Here is a 23,485-nt window from a genome sequence, read left to right as displayed (position 1 = left end):
ATGGAATCCATTTGTGTGTAAATGCACTGTTGGCTCAGGTGGCCATTTCTCCTAAGCATAACACTCTGATCCCTTTCCAGAGCTGCATGAAACTGAAAATCAATTACTGTTTTTATGTTTTATTTTAGCCCGACTGTCTCCTAGTAATGGTTAAGTCATTTCAATTAAACTGGGGCTTATTGAACTATAACTGAATTGTATTACTTTTATCTTAATTACTTCCCAATGTCCGCTGTAACCTTGGGGCCACTGCAGTCTCAGGGAACAAGAGTATTGAGGGTTGTTTGCAACAAATGAATGTATAAATCTCTGTGCTTTTAGGCAGAAAGTTTTTTGTGTAAGAAAAAGGCCTATCAAACAAAATGCCCAATGAGGATCGATGGTGACTCTGGTTAATTTCAATGCAGTCAGTGGAAGGCGTATGAAAGGAGTTTTACATATGTCTCTTACTCACGCACTGTGAAATGGTTTGGCAGTAAAATCCAAATGTTTACAGTTGAGGGAAAAATAGCTGTACAAACCGTATGGGTTTTATAGATCTGTGTACAGCAGAAGGCTGGAATGGATGTGAACTTGTGACCTTTTGCTAGACCTTTTACTAGTCCAACACTCTAACCACTAGGCTACCCTGCCGCCCCTATATTCTACATCAGGGATGGGTAACCGGCCCTTTTGTAGGCCCGCTGACCAATATACAGTATTTCAATTTTAATTTATTTAAAACGAGTTTGGAACTCAGCCAGGGTATCAACTTACTGCTAAGAGTTAGAATAATAGAATACACAAGGTGCAACTTTGAAATGTTGTTGTGCATCAGCAGTCACTCAATTAGTCCGTGTCAGCAATTTTGGGGGGAGGATTGGTCAGTTAATCTAGTGGACAACTTTCTAAACTTGTCGTAAGCATGGTTGGATTACATTGATCATCAGTTATCTTATTAAAAACTGCAAACGTTTGCCTCCACCCTATGGCAGAATGTGTACAATTGCAGGACATTTGTTGGATTACTGCACCTTTTACTCTCCGCCCAATGATTAATTGAGTCAAATTATGAAATTAGTAAAAAAAAAAGCAAAGTATTCTCTCCACCCCATCTAAAAATGTATAGAATTGCAGCAAACTTGCTTTAAAATGGCAGCATTTTCCCTGCACCCAATTGGGGGGTATAGATGTGGGTAGGCAGACTTACCAGTCACCGCGGCCCCTTCAGTTTTTTTCTGGCCCCCATTCCCATAAATGTTGCCTACCGATGTTATACATTATTTTGAAAAAGGTGCTATCCAGAACCTAACATGTTATTTGGTCCCCATAGGAGAACCCTTTGAAGAACCCCTTTTGGTTACATGGGTTCTACCTGGAACCAAAAAGTGTTTTTACCGGACGCAAAATGGATTCTCCAGCCGTAGAACTCTTTTGGAATGTATACCCATGGGTGTTTCAGAGACACTGTAGAACAAACATGTGTTTTAGCCCAATTGCAATGCATAGACATTGTACCATTCTGATAACATGTATTATAAACCGGGTAGTTTGGATACTGGATGCTGATGGGCTAAAACAGAATTTAGCGTTGTGTATGTGAGACCGTATACCATGAATATAACGTTTAGCCTTTTCACCTTGATATCATTGCACCTTTTCACCTCAATAAAATGGCTACATCAATAATAGTTTGACATGCCAATGTAGAAAAGAAGCATTTAGATGAATTTGAAAGAAACCAAAACAAAAATAACATTGTGAAACAAACAAAGTGGGCTCTTCACTGACTGGTGTGCAGAAATAAATATTCATTATGAGTTTGGGAATACAACAAAAACGGAGCTGAACGTCATTCTGTGGGGCTTTTATGGTTCAGTGAGAAACACAACTGGCAGAATATGCAATTAGCAGCTACGCTGGACTCCGAGCTGGTTTGAACCGACTTATCAACGACACCCTCTCAGTCTGGCATGGAGTATACAGAAGGACACCGAATTCCCAACGAGCAACAGTGTCTGTCGGCGTAATGAAAAAGTTGAGGAAAGAGGGGTGCGACAAAGCTGCCCACCAGTGAATGGATACATATGGTATGTAACTGTTAGTTAGCTAGTTAAATCATTTTAATGTACCCAGAAAATATAACCTGTAGTTTTGGAGGCCTAACTTTTAGCTAACGTTATTTTGTCTTATGTGTTTCAGGTATGTGTCTCAGGATCCAGTATTTATGCTGCATTTGATTTGATTAGATTTTTTCAGTAGTTTACGTGTCGGGGGCTGGGGTCAGTTTGTTATATCTGGAGTACTTCTCCTGTCCTATTCGGTGTCCTGTGTGAATTTAAGTGTGCTCCCTCTAATTCTCTCTTTTTCTCTCTCGGCGGACCTGAGCCCTAGGACCATGCCTCAGGACTACCTGACATGATGATTCCTTGCTGTCCCCAGTCCACCTGGCCGTGCTGCTGCTCCAGTTTCAACTGTTCTGCCTTATTATTATTATTATTGGACCATGCTGGTCATTTATGAACATTTGAACATCTTGGCCATGTTCTGTTATAATCTCCACCCGGCACAGCCAGACGAGGACTCGCCACCCCACATAGCCTGGTTCCTCTCTAGGTTTCTTCCTAGGTTTTGGCCTTTGTAGGGAGCTTTTCCTAGCCACCGTGCTTCTACACCTGCATTGCTTGCTGTTTGGGGTTTTAGGCTGGGTTTCTGTACAGCACTTTGAGATATCAGCTGATGTACGAAGGGCTAAATAAATAAATTTGATTTGATTTGAGGTACACAGAAGAGCCGATGGGAGTGAACACCCTCACAACAATGCTGCCATTGTCCTGCAAAATAGCTGGTCCATCGCAGATTTACACAAACCACTGCCTCCGAACCACCATGATCCGGAAACTGTTGGATGCTTGACAAGTGGCACGAGAAATACTGTCTATCAGAGGACACAGATTCACAACGTCTCTTCAAAGTTACTGGAGGCCAAATCTGGAAGCGAGGAACCACTGTTCTTCAACAACACAGCAGCTCCCCGCAGCTAAAAGAACGGCATCCATTTCCAGCAGAGTGGAGCCAACAAACGTACAACATACTGTACGATAACATGGGGGGAAAAATGTAATTCATGCACAATAAATGGCAACATTCAGGTGAACATTACAAAATAATTGGCATGTGTTAGTCACTCTAGAAGTGGCGCTAATGCTCGGTTTTTGTATACAATTAATGTATAGCAACCAGTCTAGCAATGAGACTTTTGTCCGGACTACTTTTTCTGGCGGAATGTATTTACTATGAATTTATTTATTAAAGCAACATTTTCAAATTAGCTGTGTAGTTCCTTGCCTTACGGTGTTGGCCACCAGTTTATAAAAGCAATAAGGTACCTCAGGGGTTAGTGTTATAAGGCCTATATACCACGGCCAAGGCTGGATCCAGGCACTCTGTGTTGTGTTGTGCATAAGAATAACCCTTAGCCGTGGTATATAGGCCATATACACCACACCCCCTCGGACCTTATTGCACAAACATTATGCCAAACGTAATGGGGTCCTTTTATCCCAAGTGTTTAAAAGGACCAACTGAAGAACTCTCTACAGTCTAGAAAACGCGGTGGTATTCTGAAAGATCCATTCTAAAAGAACATTTCCCTATCAAACGATCATTGGTATATCTGACGCATCCATAATAACAGAGCCCGCTGAACAAGCTACAACTCCGAAATAGTTTGATCTCTGGTGGGAAAACCAGAGACTTTGTCGAATTACTCCCCAGACGGAACAGCGATTTTAAGAGGGACAACAAGACACACGTAAATATGTACGTTGCAGTTATTTTCGAATGAGCGGCCGTTCATGTGCAAAGTATTCACATTTCAATGAGCATAGTTATCAGCTGTATGTACGATATGTACGATAGTGAAGTCCTTTGTCTCTTCTCCCGCTCTTTCTTACATGCTGCTCCCTTTTCATTTTTGTAACAAGCCATCATATTGGGTTAGTCCACTAGGGACTTTGATTACTACACAATGCAATGAAATGTGTAAGCTATCCTGTTTGTGTGTTTATGGAATTCTGTGTGATTAGTTAGTTAGTAAATAATTAAGACAATTTGTATTTAGCTGATTCATTTATGCTAGGGTTTGTGAAGATATCCAAGAGTTTTGCGACATTCAGAATGAGACAAAGTATATAAGAATAAATAAATAGACTGACTAATGTAATCTTATATCTTTAAGATTTAATTCAGAAACGGTAACTCGTTAAATAAACATTTTATGTGGTGACCTAAATTACTATTTAATTGTTATATGGTTAATTTAATTGCATAATAATTAAATGGAGTTAATTGATTTTAGAAAATATCAGTCACGACAGCACAAAACACATTACACATGATCTATTGGAACAATGCGTTCTTTGGCACAATCAAACACTCCTCGCACACTCAGGAAAACCCTAGGTTTTTCAATCTTGTGAGAAACTTTGTTCCGTCTTATTCTGAAATAGCTTCATAGAATTGATGAAAGAGAGGAAGGGTCATGAGAAAATATAGTGGAGTCAAGAGTGTGAGGAAGCGTTTGTCGAGCTAAAGAAGCAATTGTATCAGGCGCCACATTGGGGTTGCCAAGCCTAAAATTACCTTTTAAAATGTTTGTTCAGGAACATGAAGGCTATTGTAGTGCGTGGTTATGTAAAATCAGGGGGGAAAAGAGAGAACAGTCATATACGGGAGTAAATCGTTAGACTCGGAGGTGAGAGAAATGACTCCATGTCTAAGGGTAGTACATGCTATTTAAAGGGTACATAAACATTGAGATGGATTAAAACACAATCGATTAATGAGTGGATGGAGGAAAAAGTACAGGGAATGAAAATACTTAATGGCATTGAATTAACTTTTTCCTGACTTTCTGGTGAAGCCTGATCAACCTCACTAGAAATGATAGAGACATTGGGTGAGATGTAAGTATAATATGAAGAAGTGTATTGCTGTTGCTTTGGTTGTTTTTGTCTTTGGTTCAATACAAATCTCATCAGATTGGCCCTGCTGTATGGACGGTATTTCTCCCTAAGGGTTAGTTCTCTAACTCCCTGACCCTGTAACTCCGCGGTGAGGTTGCCAGTATGATATGGGAGTGTAAGTCAATTTGCTAAATTGTTTCACATTTTTTTCATTAATTTTGTATGAAGAAAATTGAGAATGTAATCATTTGTAACAGTGGTTTGGATTTTCTGAATAAGAAATGCCTTAAACTGTTGTTTTGGTCTGTCGTCTCTCGAAGACATGGCGATAGTGACTACAGATGGGATCTGCATGGAAGGAATAATTTGACTGAGAACAGTGTGAGCTTCACGCCCTCTAAACGGCTGAAGTAATGGCGAAAAAGATGTTCACTACGACCTTGGCTGTCACCACATATACTGAGACCTGAGTCAGAGCCAGCAACCTGTGTACGATCGACAGGAGTGTGGCATGGGTCTTCAGACCGTGCATGTGGAGTGAGCTTGGAGAGAGATCACATCCAAACTCCTCTCATGCTGCTGGATAAGACAGAATGGTGGTGGAGGCTCAGGTGAGAGATTTGTTTGCTTGGGAAAATCGGTTTATGTCCCAGATATTGGAATCAAGACATTATCAAGGGCAATCCATTTTGACAGGCATAAGTTAGATATGTGCCATTGTGAGGATGAACTGTAAAGCTATCTGAAGAAGAAAATGGTTGGGGTCAACTGTGCCCGTAAATTGAATTAGGGTTGGCCTAACCTGTTTATTTGGGGTATCAGGTTGATTTTGGAGGTCTGCAGTTTATTGTAATTTAGATTAAAATGCATTGAGATACCGATCTGTCATTAACATGCCACTCGCGACAGAGTAAGACAGGGATAAACGGGGGCCGTGATGAGAACTTAATACTGGTAATATAAGTAGTACATTCTGTCTATATATTTCCCAGCTTTGTAAAAGTTTATTCAAACTGTGTCGGTAGACGCTAAGTTGAGAGTCTTGAATATGAGTGTGACGCTCTAAGGACTTTCATTCTAAATTTGGGTTGGAAATGTGTGAATTGTTTTAATTATGATACGGAAAGTAGAGAAGGAAAAATAGATCACTGCCCTAAGCTGTGAGGAGAGCAGAAAGTGAGGGGAGGGTGCACTTCTCGTATTAATTCAAGGGAAAACTTATCTTTTTGTGCCCTCCGACAGGGAGGTTATTAGAGAACCCACTGAATGGGAGCTTGGGCTAACCATGATGGAGACATTGAGAGTAGGGGTTTTGTTTTACCATGTCATCAGAATCCTAATGTTAAAGCTCATCAATACAATCATTTCTGGATGATACAGTACAATTCATTATGTACAATAGGCTGTGTCTTGCTTTGACACCTGAGGATGAGGATGAAGGAGACTGGCATGGAGACTACCAATATGACAATATGTTTTCTAGGAGGTGTGGAAAATTAGTTATCACGTTTCAGGTAAGACCCAAATGCAAACTGTGTTGAAGTAACAATGTTTATTACTGCAACAGGTGATAAAGGGCTGTGTGACATGATAAAGGGCTGTGTGACGGTCAAGGTTGCAGAAGTGAAGTGGCACGGGCCTTACTGAACCCCCCCCCGGGAGGTCCTACTAATCCGCAGAAATCGGAGAGGTTCGGGGCAATTTCCAAGCCCCCAGGAAGACGTCCCAGGGCAGGCCGAGCTGATTTCAGGCAAAGAGTGTGGCAGAACGGTGTCTAGCCCCGATGGCACCAGTAGACCAGTCAATCCAGGAAATGCTTCGCTGGAGCCAAGAGAATCCCAATAGCACAGGTACCTGCAGAGACTCAATTAGCAGGAATTGGATTATCTCGCTGTGGTTCCCCGACACACGTAGGTTGATGGGGGTGGTATGGTGGGTGACCCGGCCTATGGAGTGTAAGTCCAGCACTCTAACCTTCATGGGAATGGAAAGGGGTTGAGTAGGGATGCCCAGCTCGGACGCCAGAGAAATACCTTCTTAAGGCTAGGCGTCCCGCTAGCGGGACAACTTCCGGTGAAACTGGAGGGCACGCAATTCAAATAAACAATCATAAAAATTATGAATATTTAACATTTAGGTACATACAAGTGTCTTATATCGGTTGAAAGCTTAAATTCTTGTTAACCTAACTGCACTGTCCGATTTACAGTAGCCATTACAGCGAAAGCATACCATGCGATTGTTTCAGGACGGCTCCCCACATCATATATTCACAAGTAGCGATTAAATATTCACTTACTTTTTGAAAATCTTCCTCTGATTTGTCATCCAAAGGGATTGCTGACACCCAGTGGAATCCTGAGAGCTAGATTGAATTATTTCCCTATACTTTCCATTGTGAGACCATGGGCTCACAAAAAAAAAATAATTCTGGTGTTTTTTCTTTAGATTTTCTCCTACCATATCTATTGTATAATAGACTCCTACATTATTTTAACATTTCTACAAACTTCAACGTGTTTTAATTCCAATGGTACCAATTATATGCATATCCTGGCTTCAGGGCCTGAGCAACAGGCAGTTGACTTTGGGCATGTCAGTCAGGCGGAAATTGAGAAAAAAGGACCCTAGGCCCGGGTCGATGAGTATCTGGAGAGAATTGAACTGGTCACCCCACCACAGGGTGGCATGGAAAGGGGGACTAGTAGGGGGAGAAGCAAATGTTTCCTTAAGACCCACTACTCATTCCTACCATTGAGCTAGGTCTCTTGAAGGGACAGGGAGACGCATAATGACCGGCAGTACCGCAATACAGACAACTTTGGGTGTTAAGTCTGCGTACGCGCTCAGATGGAGACAGTGAAGCCCTGCCAAGCTGCATCGGCTCCAAGGGAGCTTCTCATCGGCTCCAAGGCAACCTCCACTACGAATGCCTCAAGACTGAGGCAGATTACGAATTGTTGTTCCCACACCGCAGTGGCCCAGGCGAGTGCCTTCAAGGACATCAGCGTAATAATGTACGCTATCTTCAAGGGGAACGAAGAAGGATGCAGCTCGAAAACGAGGGAGCACTGAGAGAGAAAGGCCCGGCAGGATCTGCAATCTCCATCGAAGCACTCCTTGGTAGGAAATCGGGGTTCCCAGGAAACCGGGGTGACAGCGCTGCTAACAGCCAGGTTACTGAGGGGCTGGGAGTTTACCTTTGTGGTAGGCAACCCATGGAATTGCTCCCGCAATGCGTCCAATGCTGGGACGTGAGTAGACTACCGGTAGTGACTAACGAGTTATGGGTTATATGGAAGCATTTACTATGTGCAAATGTATTTGTGGCCGGAGACTAGGTACATAGGGGCATGTGTTTGAGACACAATGTTTGAATAAGGGTGTTAGTTGTCAGAAACAACATCAGTGCATTCTATGGAGTCCCAAAAACCAAGGCGTTAACATTACAGGGAATTGGGAGAGCGGAATGGAATGAGACTGGGATGGAGATCTCTGTGGATCATAAATTAAGGAAGAAGGTAATAGTCTCTGGGGAATGATACCACTCCTCTATGTATAGTGATATTGGGGATAGTAGTAGAGATAGTGTTAACATTTCAGACACTATTGACAACTTTTAGTGAAAAGTACAAAGAAGAATATACAACTCTTGAAAGACTAGCTACAGATTCCTGTATACAGGAGGCCACCTCACCGGAAGGGAAGTCCGAGATTTATCAGTGAACCACAAAAGCAATAGGAGATCAGGAGCAGGAGACAGTCAATGCAATAGCTAGTCTCACGGTTGTCGCTGTGGGGACAGTAATTGAATGAGCAGTGTTAGTTGTAGAAGGGGTTACCTTGTCAGCATTTCGGGGACATCACCTTCTAATGTCATTGATGTTGAAACATATTTACAGTGCTGATTTGCCTCAAGTTGAGGTAATGTTGATTAAAGGTCACCGCACGTGTACATTGGTTGGCCATGGAGGATGAAGGAGACGGGGGCTGAATTGATTAACTGACATGGGAACACCTTTTGAAACCTGTGGCCTAAAAGGAAAGACTGGGTGAAATCATGAGGAGGTTTTGTGGGGCCTTAGATTATTTTCTGCTGGATTCCACAAAAATTAAGGTAGAGTCAGACGCAGAAAGAGTGGGAATCGTCAAAATATCAAACTTTGGTTTTTTCTTTCCATACAGTTGAAGTCAGAAGTTTACATACACCTTAGCCAAACACATTTAAACTCAGTAGGTCAGGCAGCATCACCACTGTATTTTAAGAATGTGAAATGTCAGAATAATACTAGAGAGAATGATTTATTTCAGCTTGTATTTCTTTCATCACATTCCCAGTGGGTCAGAAGTTCACATACACTCAATTAGTATTTGGTAGCATTGCCGTTGGGTAACTTTTGGCCCATTCCTCCTGACAGAGCTGGTGTAACTGAGTCAGGTTTGTAGGCCTCCTTGCTCGCACATGCTTTTTCAGTTCTGCCAACACATTTTCTATAGGATTGAGGTCATGGCTTTGTGTTGGCCACTCCAATACCTTGACTTTGTTGTTCTTAAGCCATTTTGCCACAAATTTGGAGGTATGCTTGGGGTCATTGTCCATTTGGAAGATCCATTAGCGAACAAGCTTCAACTTCCTGACTGATGTCTTGAGATGTTGCATCAATATATCCACATAATTATTCTGTCTCATGATGCCTTCTATTTTTTGAATTGCACCAGACCCTACAGGAAGCAAAGCACCCCCACAACATGATGCTGCCACCCCACATGCTTCACGGCTTGCAAGCCTCCCTCTTTTTCCTCAAAACATAACAATGGTTGTTTTGGCGAAAAAGTTAAATATTTGTTTCATCAGACCAGAGGATATTTCTCCAAAAAATACGATCTTTGTCCCTATATGCAGTTGCAAACCGTAGTCTGGCCTTTTTGGAGCAGTGGTTTCTTCCTTGCCGAGGTGCCTTTCAGGTTACGTCGATATAGGACATGTTTCACTTTTGTACGTGTTTCCTCCAGCATCTTCACAAGGTCTTTTGCTGTTGTTCTGGGATTAATTTGCACTTTTCGCACCCAAGTAGGTTAATCTCTAGGAGAGAGAACACGTCTCCATCCTGAGTGGTATGATGGTTGCGTGGTCCCATGGTCTTAAAACTTGCATACTATTGTTTGTACAGATGAACGTGGTACCTTCAGGCATTTGGAAATTGCTCCCAGGGATGAACCAGACTTATTCATCCCAAGGAGCATGCTACCCTTGCCTTGATGACAGCTTTGCACACTCTTTCAATTCTCTCAAACAGCTTCATCAAGTAGTAAGCTGGAATACATTTCAATTAACAGGTGTGGCTTGTTATAAGTTAATTTGTGGAATTTTTTTCCTTGTTAATGCATTTGAGCCAATCAGTTGTGTTGTGACATGGTAGGGTTGGTATACAGAAGATAGCCCTATTTGGTAAAATACCATGTCCATATTAAAGCAAGAAAAGCTCAAATAAGGAAAAATAAGTAAATGTAATGACAGTCCGTCATTACATTAAGAGATGAAGGTCCCTCAATCCAGACATTTTCAAGAACATTAAGTTTCTTCAAGTGCAGATGAAAAATCCACCAGGCACTATGATGAATCTGGCCCTCACGAGGACCGCCACAGGAAAGGAAGACCCAGAGTTACTTTTGCTGCAGAGGATATGTTCATTAGAGTTAACTGCACCTCATATTGCAGCCCAAATAAATGCTTCACAGAGTTCCAATAACAGACACATTTCAACATCAACTGTTCATTGAGAGGAGTCAGCATGAATCAGGCCTTCATGGTAGAATTGCTGTATAGAAACCAGTACTAAAGGACACCAGTAAGGTCAAGAGACTTACTTGGGCCAAGAAGCACAAGCAATGTACATATGACCAGTGGAAATCTGTCTTTTGGTCTGATGAGTCCAAATTTGAGACTTTTGTTTCCAACCGCCATGTCTTTGTGAAATGCAGTCAGTGAATGGATGATCTCCACGTGTCATTCCCTCCGTGAAACATGGAGGGCGAAGTGTGATGGTGTGGGGGGTGTTTTTCTGGTGATACTGTCAGTGATTGATTTAGAATTCAAGGTACACTTAACCAACATGGATATCACACCATTTTGCAGCAATACGCCATCCCATCTGGTTTGCGCATAGTGGGACTATCATTTGTTTTTCAACAGGACGCTAACCTAACACACCTCCAGGCTGTGTATGGGCTATTTGACCAAGAAGGAGAGTGATGGAGTGCTGCATCAGATGACCTGACCTCCACAATCACCTGACCTCAACCCAATTGAGATGGTTTGGGATGAGTTGGACCGCAGAGTGAAGCAAAGCAGCCAACAATTGCTCAGCATATGTGGGAACTCCTTCAAGACTGTTGGAAAAGCATTCCAGGTGAAGCTGGTTGAGGTAATGCCAAGAGTGTGCAAAGCTGTCATCAAGGAAAAGGGTGGCTACTTTGAAGAAAATATATTGTATTTTGATTTGTTAACACTTTTGGTAACTAAATGATATATATATACACTGCCTCTGATTGGGAACCATACTAGGCCAACATAGAAATATAATTCACCTAGATAACCCACCCTTAAATCACACTCCGACCTAACCAACATAGAGAATAAAAGCTCTCTATGGTCAGGGCGTGACATACAGATACATGGAGATAGTGGGATGCCCAGTGTTATTGTCCAACATGACTGTTGTGGTATTTTACTGAACTATATGCCATATTGTGAATAATGGCATAAGCAGCAATCATAACCATAGTGGTGTGTCATGAAGCATGTTTCTTGTTGCTCTGATGGCAGGATGATACCCCGGGAGATGACTAGAGTTATTCATATTATAGCTTGTGGAAAACGGTAAGAAGGATATACCCCAGATGAATGCTTTCATACTTATCTGAGAATTCTTCATTAGACTTAAATGTACAAAAACGAATTAAGTAAAGTAAAATGTTGCAATCTAACAAGAAGTTGAAGGGAACAGGTCGATAAGGTTACCTCTCAAACACTTTATAGTTTGGTTAAAGGCCAGAATCAGGACTATGGCTGACACGGCACTGGGGGGGGGAGCTTTAGACCTCTGTTTGCCCAGAACAATTAATCTGAGTGGCAAGGGCTGATCCAGACATAAGTCACCAGCATTGACTGCCAACTCACATTCAGGCTAAATCATAAGGAATATGGCAAAAGACTCCAGGGGATTCACTCACTCAGCAGCCAATTTGGAAGGAATTCCTACTTATCTTTTTCTGGAGAGCAATCTAAAGAAGCTTTACAACACCAGCATGGGATAATTAGTTTAAATGGACATGGCTCACCTGTGTTGCTTCTTGTCCCTCATTAATTAGACAAATATCAGGACTTGATTTATCTTGGTAGGACATGGGCCTTTAAGACAGTTGAGTGGAGAGTATTTTGCAGATGAGGCAGTGATCTGTTGGACAGCTGTCAGAATGGGATCATTGCTCAGCTATAAGCTGTGGTTTCTATCGCTCAGTTGAGGACAAGGATGAAGAGGTCATCCAATGTTGCTAAGTCTGGAATCTCAAAGCAGTTGAGGGGAAATGAGCCAAAGATATGTATCTACCTCTAAAGCAATCATCTTTACATTGAAGTTGAAGGGAAATGAGCCAAAGATATGTATCTACCTCTAAAGCAATCATCTTTACATCTACAGTCAATTATAGTTTAATTGTACGGTTTCATACGCAAGGACATTTTGACATTTTATTACATTCAAACTGAAGCACTGTGTGTGTGTGTGTGTGTGTGTGCATGTCTCTGTGTGTGTGCACGCTTGTACACACGTGTGGAGAGAGTCCACTTATGCGTGTGTGCATGTGTATCTCTGGCTTTCCCACAACTTCCCTTCAATCAAGCTAACGACACACATTTGCTAAATAATCAGGGTTCTTGCAAATCCATATCAGCACATCAGATGTAGGCCTTGTCAGCTGTTATCTTCAAGATGGGGAAAAACAGCAAGCGTTGTACTTACACATGCATTCTGTGTGATGTATCGTCCTTGTTTTCTAACCATCCACTAATTTTATCCAGAAAATGACAGGATGTACGGTTTCTTATGTCAAGTGGATAATACTGTTTATTACATTGTACTCTGCACTATGTTTACATTGTTTAATTATACAGTATAAATATCCACACCAGGCATGTCAAACTGTGTTAAAAGCCAAACTATTTCATTAACCTGAGGACAACGATGAATGAAATACTGGTGGGTACTTATCACATCACCAAATTATGTCATCACGTTGCCAAATTAACTCATTACATTGTCAAATCAACAGTATCATTAATGAGATGTTGGAAGTTTTATGGGGGAAAGTATTAAATCCATCACAATACCAATTTTCACAACAGTACATGACTCATTACAGCCTACAAAAGGCATAATTAGTCATTGCAGAGAGCAGGTGGTTTTTATTGGAGATGACTCCCATCATGCATTCAGTCAAAAGGTATTTCTAAATCACACCCCTCCATTCCACTCCAAATCTATTAATGACAATACAGATAGCAACATCCAATACTTAGAGCAACCCCTGATCCCTTTCTGAGCTTGGAATGCTCTCCCAACCAAGTGGAGTTCATTGAGACAATACTTCAGAGACCTGCAGGTGGCAGATAATTGTAGTAAAGCTCTACATATCCCTCTACTCTAGTGGTTGCCAACCAGGGGTAATAGGACCACTGGGGGTACTTGGCCTATTCACAGGGGGTACATGAGAAGACTCATGACACCCTAGGCTTACTGGTAAAATGTACATTATGTAAAATGTAAAATGACGCTTTATCTGGACACGATTCGTCAGGACCTCCAACAGCCGAAGCTAAGTAGTAACATTAACATGAGGCCTTCTAATTGCAGTCGCTGTATTCGCCTTACGGCGAGGATAGCTGTGCTATAGACCCAGCTTCAGACGCAATCGTTAGGCAAGGGTAATTTCAGCGTAGGAAAGGATGAAACAGCGTCTGTGCCACCAGTAAGTACAGATAGTAGTATAAATCCCCTGGCACAGTCCCCGCAGCCGGACAACTTTCTCACGGTTTCTGGAAGGAAATGCTGTAGGAACGCTCAACCGGTGTCACTCATTCAGCCGACAGAAACTTTCAACCGGTTTTCCCCATTAAGCAGCGAGTCGGAGTCAGAGGCCGAGTCTTCTCTGGTCTCTACTCCTCTCGTTACGGGGTCTGAGACGCCGAACCTTCCCACCATTAGCTCTGACAAATTGAAAACTCTAGTCATTGGCGACTCCATTACCCGCAGTATTAGACTTAAAACGAATCATCCAGCGATCATACACTGTTTACCAGGGGGCAGGGCTACCGACGTTAAGGCTAATCTGAAGATGGTGCTGGCTAAAGCTAAAACTGGCGAGTGTAGAGAGTATAGAGTTATTGTTATCCACGTCGGCACCAACGATGTTAGGATGAAACAGTCAGAGATCACCAAGCGCAACATAGCTTCTGTGTGTAAATCAGCTAGAAAGATGTCGGCATTGAGTAATTGTCTCTGGCCCCCTCCCAGTTAGGGGGAGTGATGAGCTCTACAGCAGAGTCTCACAACTCAATCGCAGGTTGAAAACTGTTTTCTGCCCCTCCCAAAAGTTAGAATTTGTAGATAATTGGCCCTCTTTCTGGGACACACCCACAAACAGGACCAAGCCTGACCTGCTGAGGAGTGACGGACTCCATCCTAGCTGGAGGGGTGCTCTCATCTTATCTACCAACATAGACAGGGCTCTAACTCCTCTAGCTCCACAGGCTGTTAGCCAGCCTGCCAGTATAGTGGAGTCTGCCACTAGCACAGTCAGTGTAGTCAGCTCAGCTATCCCCATTGAGACCGTGTCTGTGCCTCGACCTAGGTTGGGCAAAACTAAACATGGCAGTGTTCGCCTTAGCAATCTCACTAGGATAAAGACCACCTCCATTCCTGTCATTATTGAAAGAGATAATGATACCTCACATCTCAAAATAGGGCTACTTAATGTTAGATCCCTTACTTCAAAGGCAATTATAGTCAATGAACTAATCACTGACCATAATCTTGATGTGATTGGCCTGACTGAAACATGGCTTAAGCCTGATGAATTTACTGTGTTAAATGAGGCCTCACCTCCTGGCTACACTAGTGAACATATCCCCCGTGCATCCCGCAAAGGCGGAGGTGTTGCTAACATTTACGATAGCAAATTTCAATATACAAAAAAAAAGGCGTTTTCGTCTTTTGAGCTTCTAGTCATGAAATCTATGAAGCCTACTCAATCACTTTTTATAGCTACTGTTTACAGGCCTCCTGGGCCATATACAGCGTTCCTCACTGAGTTCCCTGAATTCCTATCGGACCTTGTAGTCATAGCAGATAATATTCTAATCTTTGGTGACTTTAATATTCACATGGAAAAGTCCACAGACCCACTCCAAAAGGCTTTCGGAGCCATCATCGACTCAGTGGGTTTTGTCCAACATGTCTCTGGACCCACTCACTGTCACAGTCATAAGCTGGACCTAGTTTTGTCCCATGGAATAAATGTTGTGGATCTTAATTTTTTTCTTCATAATCCTGGACTATCGGACCACTATTTTATTGCGTTTGCAATTGCAACAAATAATCTGCTCAGACCCCAACCAAGGAACATCAAAAGTCGTGCTATAAATTCACAGACAACACAAAGATTCCTTGATGTCCTTCCAGATTCCCTCTGTCTACCCAAGGACGCCAGAGGACAAAAATCAGTTAACCACCTAACTGAGGAATTTAACCTTGCACAATACCCTAGATGCAATTGCACCCCTAAAAACTAAAAACATTTCTCATAAGAAACTAGCTCCCTGGTACACAGAAAATACTCGAGCTCTGAAGCAAGCTTCCAGAAAATTGGAACGGAAATGGCGCCACACCAAACTGGAAGTCTTCCGACTAGCTTGGAAAGACAGTACCGTGCAGTACCGTAGAGCCCTTACTGCTGCTCGATCATCCTATTTTTCTAACTTAATTGAGGAAAATAAGAACAATCCGAAATTCCTTATTGATACTGTCGCAAAGCTAACTAAAAAGCAGCATTCCCCAAGAGAGGATGACTTTCACTTTAGCAGTGATAAATTCATGAACTTCTTTGAGGAAAAGATTATGATTATTAGAAAGCAAATTACGGACTCCTCTTTAAATCTGTGTATTCCTTCAAAGCTCAGTTGTCCTGAGTCTGCACAACTCTCCCAGGACCTAGGATCAAGAGAGACGCTCAAGTGTTTTAGTACTATATCTCTTGACACAATGATGAAAATAATCATGGCCTCTAAACCTTCAAGCTGCATACTGGACCCTATTCCAACTAAACTACTGAAAGAGCTGCTTCCTGTGCTTGGCCCTCATATGTTGAACATAATAAACGGCTCCCTATCGACCGGATGTGTACCAAACTCACTAAAAGTGGCAGTAATAAAGCCTCTCTTGAAAAAGCCAAACCTTGACCCAGAAAATATAAAAAACGATCGGCCTATATCGAATCTTCCATTCCTCTCAAAAATTTTAGAAAAGGCTGTTGCACAGCAACTTACTGCCTTCCTGAAGACAAACAATGTATACGAAATGCTTCAGTCTGGTTTTAGACGCCATCATAGCACTGAGACGGCACTTGTGAAGGTGGTAAATTACATTTTAATGGCATCGGACCGAGGCTCTGCATCTGTCCTCGTGCTCCTAGACCTTAGTGCTGCTTTTGATACCATCGATCACCACATTCTTTTGGAGAGATTGGAAACCCAAATTGGTCTACACGGACAAGTTCTGGCCTGGTTTAGATCTTATCTGTCGGAAAGATATCAGTTTGTCTCTGTGAATGGTTTGTCCTCTGACAAATCAACTGTAAATTTCGGTGTTCCTCAAGGTTCCGTTTTGGGACCACTATTGTTTTCACTATATATTTTACCTCTTGGGGATGTTATTCGAAAACATAATGTTAACTTTCACTGCTATGCAGATGACACACAGCTGTACATTTCAATGAAACATGGTGAAGCCCCAAAATTAGCCTTGCTAGAAGCATGTGTTTCAGACATAAGGAAGTGGATGGATGCAAACTTTCTACTTTTAAACTCGGACACAAACAGAGATGCTTGTTCTAGGTCCCAAGAAACAAAGAGATCTTCTGTTGAATCTGACAATTAATCTTAATGGTTGTACAGTCGTCTCAAATAAAACTGTGAAGGACCTCGGCGTTACTCTGGACCCTGATCTCTCTTTTGAAGAACATATCAAGACCATTTCAAGGACAGCTTTTTTCCATCTACGTAACATTGCAAAAATCAGAAACTTTCTGTCCAAAAATGATGCAGAAAAATTAATCCATGCTTTTGTCACTTCTAGGTTAGAGTACTGCAATGCTCTACTTTCCGTCTACCCGGATAAAGCACTAAATAAACTTCAGTTGGTGCTAAATACGGCTGCTAGAATCCTGACTAGAACCAAAAAATTGTATCATATTACTCCAGTGCTAGCCTCTCTACACTGGCTTCCTGTCAAAGCAAGGGCTGATTTCAAGGTTTTACTGCTAACCTACAAAGCATTACATGGGCTTGCTCCTACCTATCTCTCTGATTTGGTCCTGCTGTACATACCTACACGTACGCTACGGTCACAAGACGCAGGCCTCCTAATTGTCCCTAGAATTTCTAAGCAAACAGCTGGAGGCAGGGCTTTCTCCTATAGAGCTCCATTTTTATGGAACGATCTGCCTACCCATGTCAGAGACGCAAACTCGTTCTCAACCTTTAAGTCCTTACTGAAGACTTATCTCTTCAGTGGGTCATATGATTGAGTGTAGTCTGGCCCAGGAGTGGGAAGGTGAACGGAAAGGCTCTGGAGCCCCCCTTGGGTTGTGCCATGGCGGAGATCTTTGTGGGCTATACTCAGCCTTGTCTCAGGATGGTAAGTTGGTGGTTGAAGATATCCCTCTAGTGGTGTGGGGGCTGTGCTTTGGCAAAGTGGGTGGGGTTATATCCTTCCTGTTTGGCCCTGTCTGGGGGTGTCCTCGGATGGGGCCACAGTGTCTCCTGACCCCTCCTGTCTCAGCCTCCAGTATTTATGATGCAGTAGTTAATGTGTCGGGGGGCTAGGGTCTATATCTGGGTCCTAGTTTGTTATATCTGGGGACCTGTACCATGCTCCTGTCCTATTCGGTGTCCTGTTCTGCCTGAATCTGGTCATTTATGAACATTTGAACATCTTGGCCATGTTCTGTTATAATCTCCACCCGGCACAGCCAGAAGAGGACTTCTCTCTTTTCTTTCTTTCTCTCTCTCGGAGGACCTGAGCCCTAGGACCATGCCCCAGGACTACCTGACATGATGACTCCTTGCTTTCCCCAGTCCACCTGACCGTGCTGCTGCTCCAGTTTCAACTGTTCTGCCTTATTATTATACGACCATGCTGGTCATTTATGAACATTTGAACATCTTGGCCATGTTCTGTTATAATCTCCACCCGGCACAGCCAGAAGAGGACTGGCCACCCCACATAGCCTGGTTCCTCTCTAGGTTTCTTCCTAGGTTTTGGCCTTTCTAGGGAGTTTTTCCTAGCCACCGTGCTTCTACACCTGCATTGCTTGCTGTTTGGGGTTTTCTGTACAGCACTTTGAGATATCAGCTGATGTACGAAGGGCTATATAAATAAATTTGATTTGATTTGATACATGGGGGATACTTCAGGGGTACTCCAGGCAGAGCAAAATTCACCAATCCAGTAGGTGGTACAGTAAGCGAACGGTTTGGAACCACTGCTCTACTCCATAATCTGCTCTGCCTAGATTGCTTTTTGTGACATCACCCATGGCCAAAAGCCAAGCACCAATTCTTTATTGAATGCTTCCTTATGAAAAGTCAACATGGAGATATTGTAGCTGATTCTCAAAATAAGAAGTATGAAAAAAGGCGATGTCCAGAGTATTCCCATTATGTTGTACAGCAATTTACATCAATAGGTCATCATTTTAGTCAAAGTATATATTTGGCTTTGAAGTGAAAAATTCAAAGTGGGACATTTCTGGAAATCCATACCAATGCAGAGTCTAGTCTTTTCCATTGTAAGGCCCAAAATATTTTTTCTGCAAATGTGTTTTTTTCTTTAGATACTTCAATGGGTTCGTAAAATTCAAAATCAAATAGCTAAATGATCCTTGGTATGACCTTCATAAAACAATTCCATATAGCTTAGTAGAACCCCCTCCTCCCCTGGCATAGACAGGGCTTAGACTCTTAGGGGTTAAAATGAATAGCTAACTAAAATAGTTGTTGCTTTGAGTCTGAAATTGGGAATTGAATATAAATCTTTGTCAAATCCATTAAAGAAATGTAAACATATTTGTTACGGCTTTCTTCCGTCGAAGGAGAAGCGGACCAAAATGCACCGTGGTGGTTAATCATGTTCTTTAATGTAAAAATGAACGATACATGAAATAACTTAAATCTACAAAACAACAAACGGAACGTGTAAACCTATACAGCCTATCTGGTGAATACAAAACACTGAGACAGGAACAATCACACACAAACACACAGTGAAACCCGGGCTACCTAAATATGTTTCCCAATCAGAGACAACGATAATCACCTGACTCTGATTGAGAACCGCCTCAGGCAGCCATAGACTTTCCTAGACATACCTACTCAGCCACAATCCCAATACCTACTAAAACCCCAATACAAAAACACACCCAAAATAAACCCATGTCACACCCTGGCCTGACCAAATAAATAAAGAAAATACTAAGACCGAGGCGTGACAATAACGGGACACCATGAAATCGGGACGCAATATGCTCATACACAGAAGGACCACTTGCTACAAAGTTACAGAAAGCTAAACCAACAACCACACAAAACAAAATTGGATACAATGTAAACGCAGATTTAACAAGGCAAAACTTAAATTATTGATTTGCTTTTCCAGAGATTTAAATTCCTCCGAGCCCTACTGTTGCAGTCATGACGCAAGTGGCGCTATACTGTCAAGTCATTCCACCTGTTTCTAGTTTGACCATCTGTTTCCAGCAACTGATATTTTTAAATTTGGTTGTAATACTGGCAGGTTTGCTAGCACCAAACTATTTAGCTAGCTTCTAGCCTAGTGTTTGATATGCAATGCCATATTGAACAGTGTCCTGATGAGAAAGTTGCCTATCTATGCCATGCACAATCAGGCATCATCATTCATTTGGATGTATCCAAATAAATGTAAATAGAAAACAGCTTAAACAAACGCTAATGCAGCTATTTTGCTGTTGGTCTCAGACTAGATGTTGTGAAAGTACATCCGGGACACTAAAACTAGTATGATATGATTTAGTATGGTATAACGCGAACGTCTAGCAACACAAAGGTTGCGAGATTGAATCTCATCACGGAGAACCTTTAGCATTTTAGCAACTTTTCTACTACTTTTTAGAAACTTTGCATCTACTAAGCATGTTAGCTAACCCTTTCTCTAACCTTAACCATTAGCCTAGATAACGTTAGACAGCTAGCTCGAATTTTAAAACATCATATGTCATATGTTTTACAAATTCGTAACATACAGTGGGGCAAAAAATTATTTAGTCAGCCACCAATTGTGCAAGTTCTCCCACTTAAAAAGATGAGAGAGGCCTGTCATTTTCATCATAGGTACACTTCAACTATGACAGACAAAATGAGAAAAAAAATCCAGAAAATCACATTGTAGGATTTTTAATTAATTTATTTGCAAATTATGGTGGAAAATAGGTATTTGGTCAATAACAAAAGTTTATCTCAATACTTTATTATATACCCTTTGTTGGCAATGACAGAGGTCAAACATTTTCTGTGAGTCTTCACAAGGTTTTCACACACTGTTGCTGCATATTTCGTAACATATAACATGACATCCACAAACGGACATCCACAAACACTGTACGAAATTAAAATGTTCCGGATTTGCAGATGAAATAGCTAGTTGGCTAGCAAGCAAGGGATAAGAACGTTGCCAGTGAGCATGACAATGGAACATATAGAATGGGTTTGCGTTCATAAATATAGAACTAATTGAACAAAATACTGGGTTTGCTCATAAAAATGAAAATAAACGAAAACAAGTATTTATTTTGATAAATTTGTGCTTGAGTATTGTTTTCCTTGTCAACTGTGGTAAACACCTTTGTTCTGTACATGCCCCACTGCATCATACATTTTTTTCCAGGGTCAGAACGTCTGTTTATCCGTTACAGGTTGTTTATAGGGTTACCAGGTAGGTTGTGCTCACCAGAGAAAATATTAGTTTCTCCTTTTGGTTTGGGAGGGAATGAGTCCCATCTGGTTCATCAAGTCTACACCAATACAAATGACTCATGTAAAGGTCAGGATGGAAATGCTTTTCATAAACCCTTAATCTTTAAGCTACACCCCCTCCCCCCAAAAATAACAAGGGGAACTATTTACACACTTTCAATATTTGGAAGACCCTCAGTCTTCTACACAATATTGTGCTGCTGATGCCATGTGCCATAGCAGTCTCTTTCTGCTGTAAAGCAGAGGGTCACCAAGCATGTGGTGCAGGTGATGGGGGACTTCATTTAGCAAATAACACAACGATGCCTCCATGCTGTGCCCTTTTGGCCCTGATGCACATCCATGCCTGCAGAAATACATTTGGGCAGATGAACACCACTTATGGCATGAGCAGAAGGGACAGAGGTAAAGGGGCCAGAAGGTGGTGCAGTGGTGCTGTTGCCAGCAATCTCCTTGATGAGCAGCTCTCTGAAGGCTAGCTTCGAGATGGAGGGCTTTCCACAGCTCTTAGCCATTTCCTTGTGTAGGATGAATGCATTCACCAAAGCAATGTCGATGAAATGATAGAAGAATGTCTTGTACCATTTCATCGTCTTGTGGAGAACATTGTAATAGCCTATCAGTGCATAATAGGTCCACACCTCCCATGAACTTGTTGTAGTCCTTCACAGCAACTGGAATGGGGATATTTTTTGTGGTCCATGCCCCTCTACCATCCTTCACACGCCTGACGACACAATCGCCACTGAAGGACTTGTGGATTGTTGCGCACATCACCACCTCTCTGGTATCCATCCACTTCACAAGGAGCAGGCCGTCTTCACGGATCCTTCACATGGTACCCCGATCAGCCCGCTTAGGCATGTTGTTCACTTTCGTCTTTGGAAAGCCCACCCCGTTGGTACAAATGGTGCCACAAGCCCACACATCCAGCTTCCTAAGGTTTGCAAACAGGGTAGGGCTTGTGTAGAAGTTATCCACAAACAGTTTGTAGCCCTTTGTAGCCCATTACAGAGTCATAGCTAAGTCCCTTACCGGTAGCAAAACTGTTCCCCGCATAGACAAAAAAATTGCAAGTGTAGGCACACACAGAACCAGCCAAAACAAACAGCTTGTAACCCCACTTAGTTGGTTTGTTTCTCATGTATAGTTTTAGGTCAATTCTGGCCTTTGAGTCTACCATCCACTCATCTATGGACAGGTTCTGGGCTGGCTGAAAATAGGTCTTGTAGGCCTCAACAATGTTGGGGTAGAGAGGTTTGATTTTGCAGAGTCTATCAAATGTTGCTGTGCCTCTCTTCTTGTCATTTTTGTCATCAACTTCTGGGTCACTGATATGAAGCACCTGTGAGAGAAGCAGAAATCGTTTGCAAGACATGACAGTGAGGGGAAAGGCAGTTGGTAGAGAGATTACTTTTTCCAGTAGTCCCGCAGGGTTCAGTTTCACCAGCCCCATGTAGATGACCAGTGAAAGGTAGCAGAAAAGGTCTGACATGGAAATGGGCGTCCATGCTACTTTTTTGCCTGCTTGCTTCTTCACCCAATACTTATTCGTGTTAGACACGAGCGAATCAACAACAGATCGGGTGAAAAACAGCTGAAAAAGTTGAAGGGAGCTGTACGTTGCAGTCATGTTCAGCTGAGGCCCTGGCTGCCTTTTCGGCCTAAAATATTGGTTGAGGTGGCTCCACATCTTCTAGGACAGTGTGCCAATGCCCGTCTGTCCCTTTGTTTGCAGGTTGCACACTTCCCCTCCTCTGCCTCTTTGTCAGTGCCTTCACACCTCTAGATGGCTCGGGAGGTGTGGAGCCGGAGACAGCAGGGGTCCGGCTGGATGAACCAGCTTCAGTGGGGGATGGACACCTTGGCACTGGGGGCTCCCATTCGGAGTCAGTGTCACTGTGAAAGAAAAAAGTTCAGTTAGAATAGTTTCACGTATGAGCCCTGTATCAACAGGTATAATAAACAGATATATATATATATAGAGTACAGGGAACATAATCACTAGGTTGTAGTGGTGTTCCATTTCACTCTGGCCACTCCCCTCAACAGTCTCAAATAGGCTATTTCATGTGGGGGTGGAGTGGAGCGGCAGACACACGCTTCTCGGCCATGCTCCCTCTAATCCACAATATGTTGATTGGAGGAAGCATGGTCGCTGTGTTGAGATGTGTAGGTTTGCTGTTACATTCTA

Source organism: Oncorhynchus tshawytscha, linkage group LG12 (genome assembly GCF_018296145.1).
Source record: "Oncorhynchus tshawytscha isolate Ot180627B linkage group LG12, Otsh_v2.0, whole genome shotgun sequence".
In the NCBI taxonomy this organism is placed as follows: domain Eukaryota; kingdom Metazoa; phylum Chordata; class Actinopteri; order Salmoniformes; family Salmonidae; genus Oncorhynchus; species Oncorhynchus tshawytscha.
The sequence above is the reverse complement of the archived record's forward strand: the minus strand, read 5'-3'. Positions refer to the sequence as shown.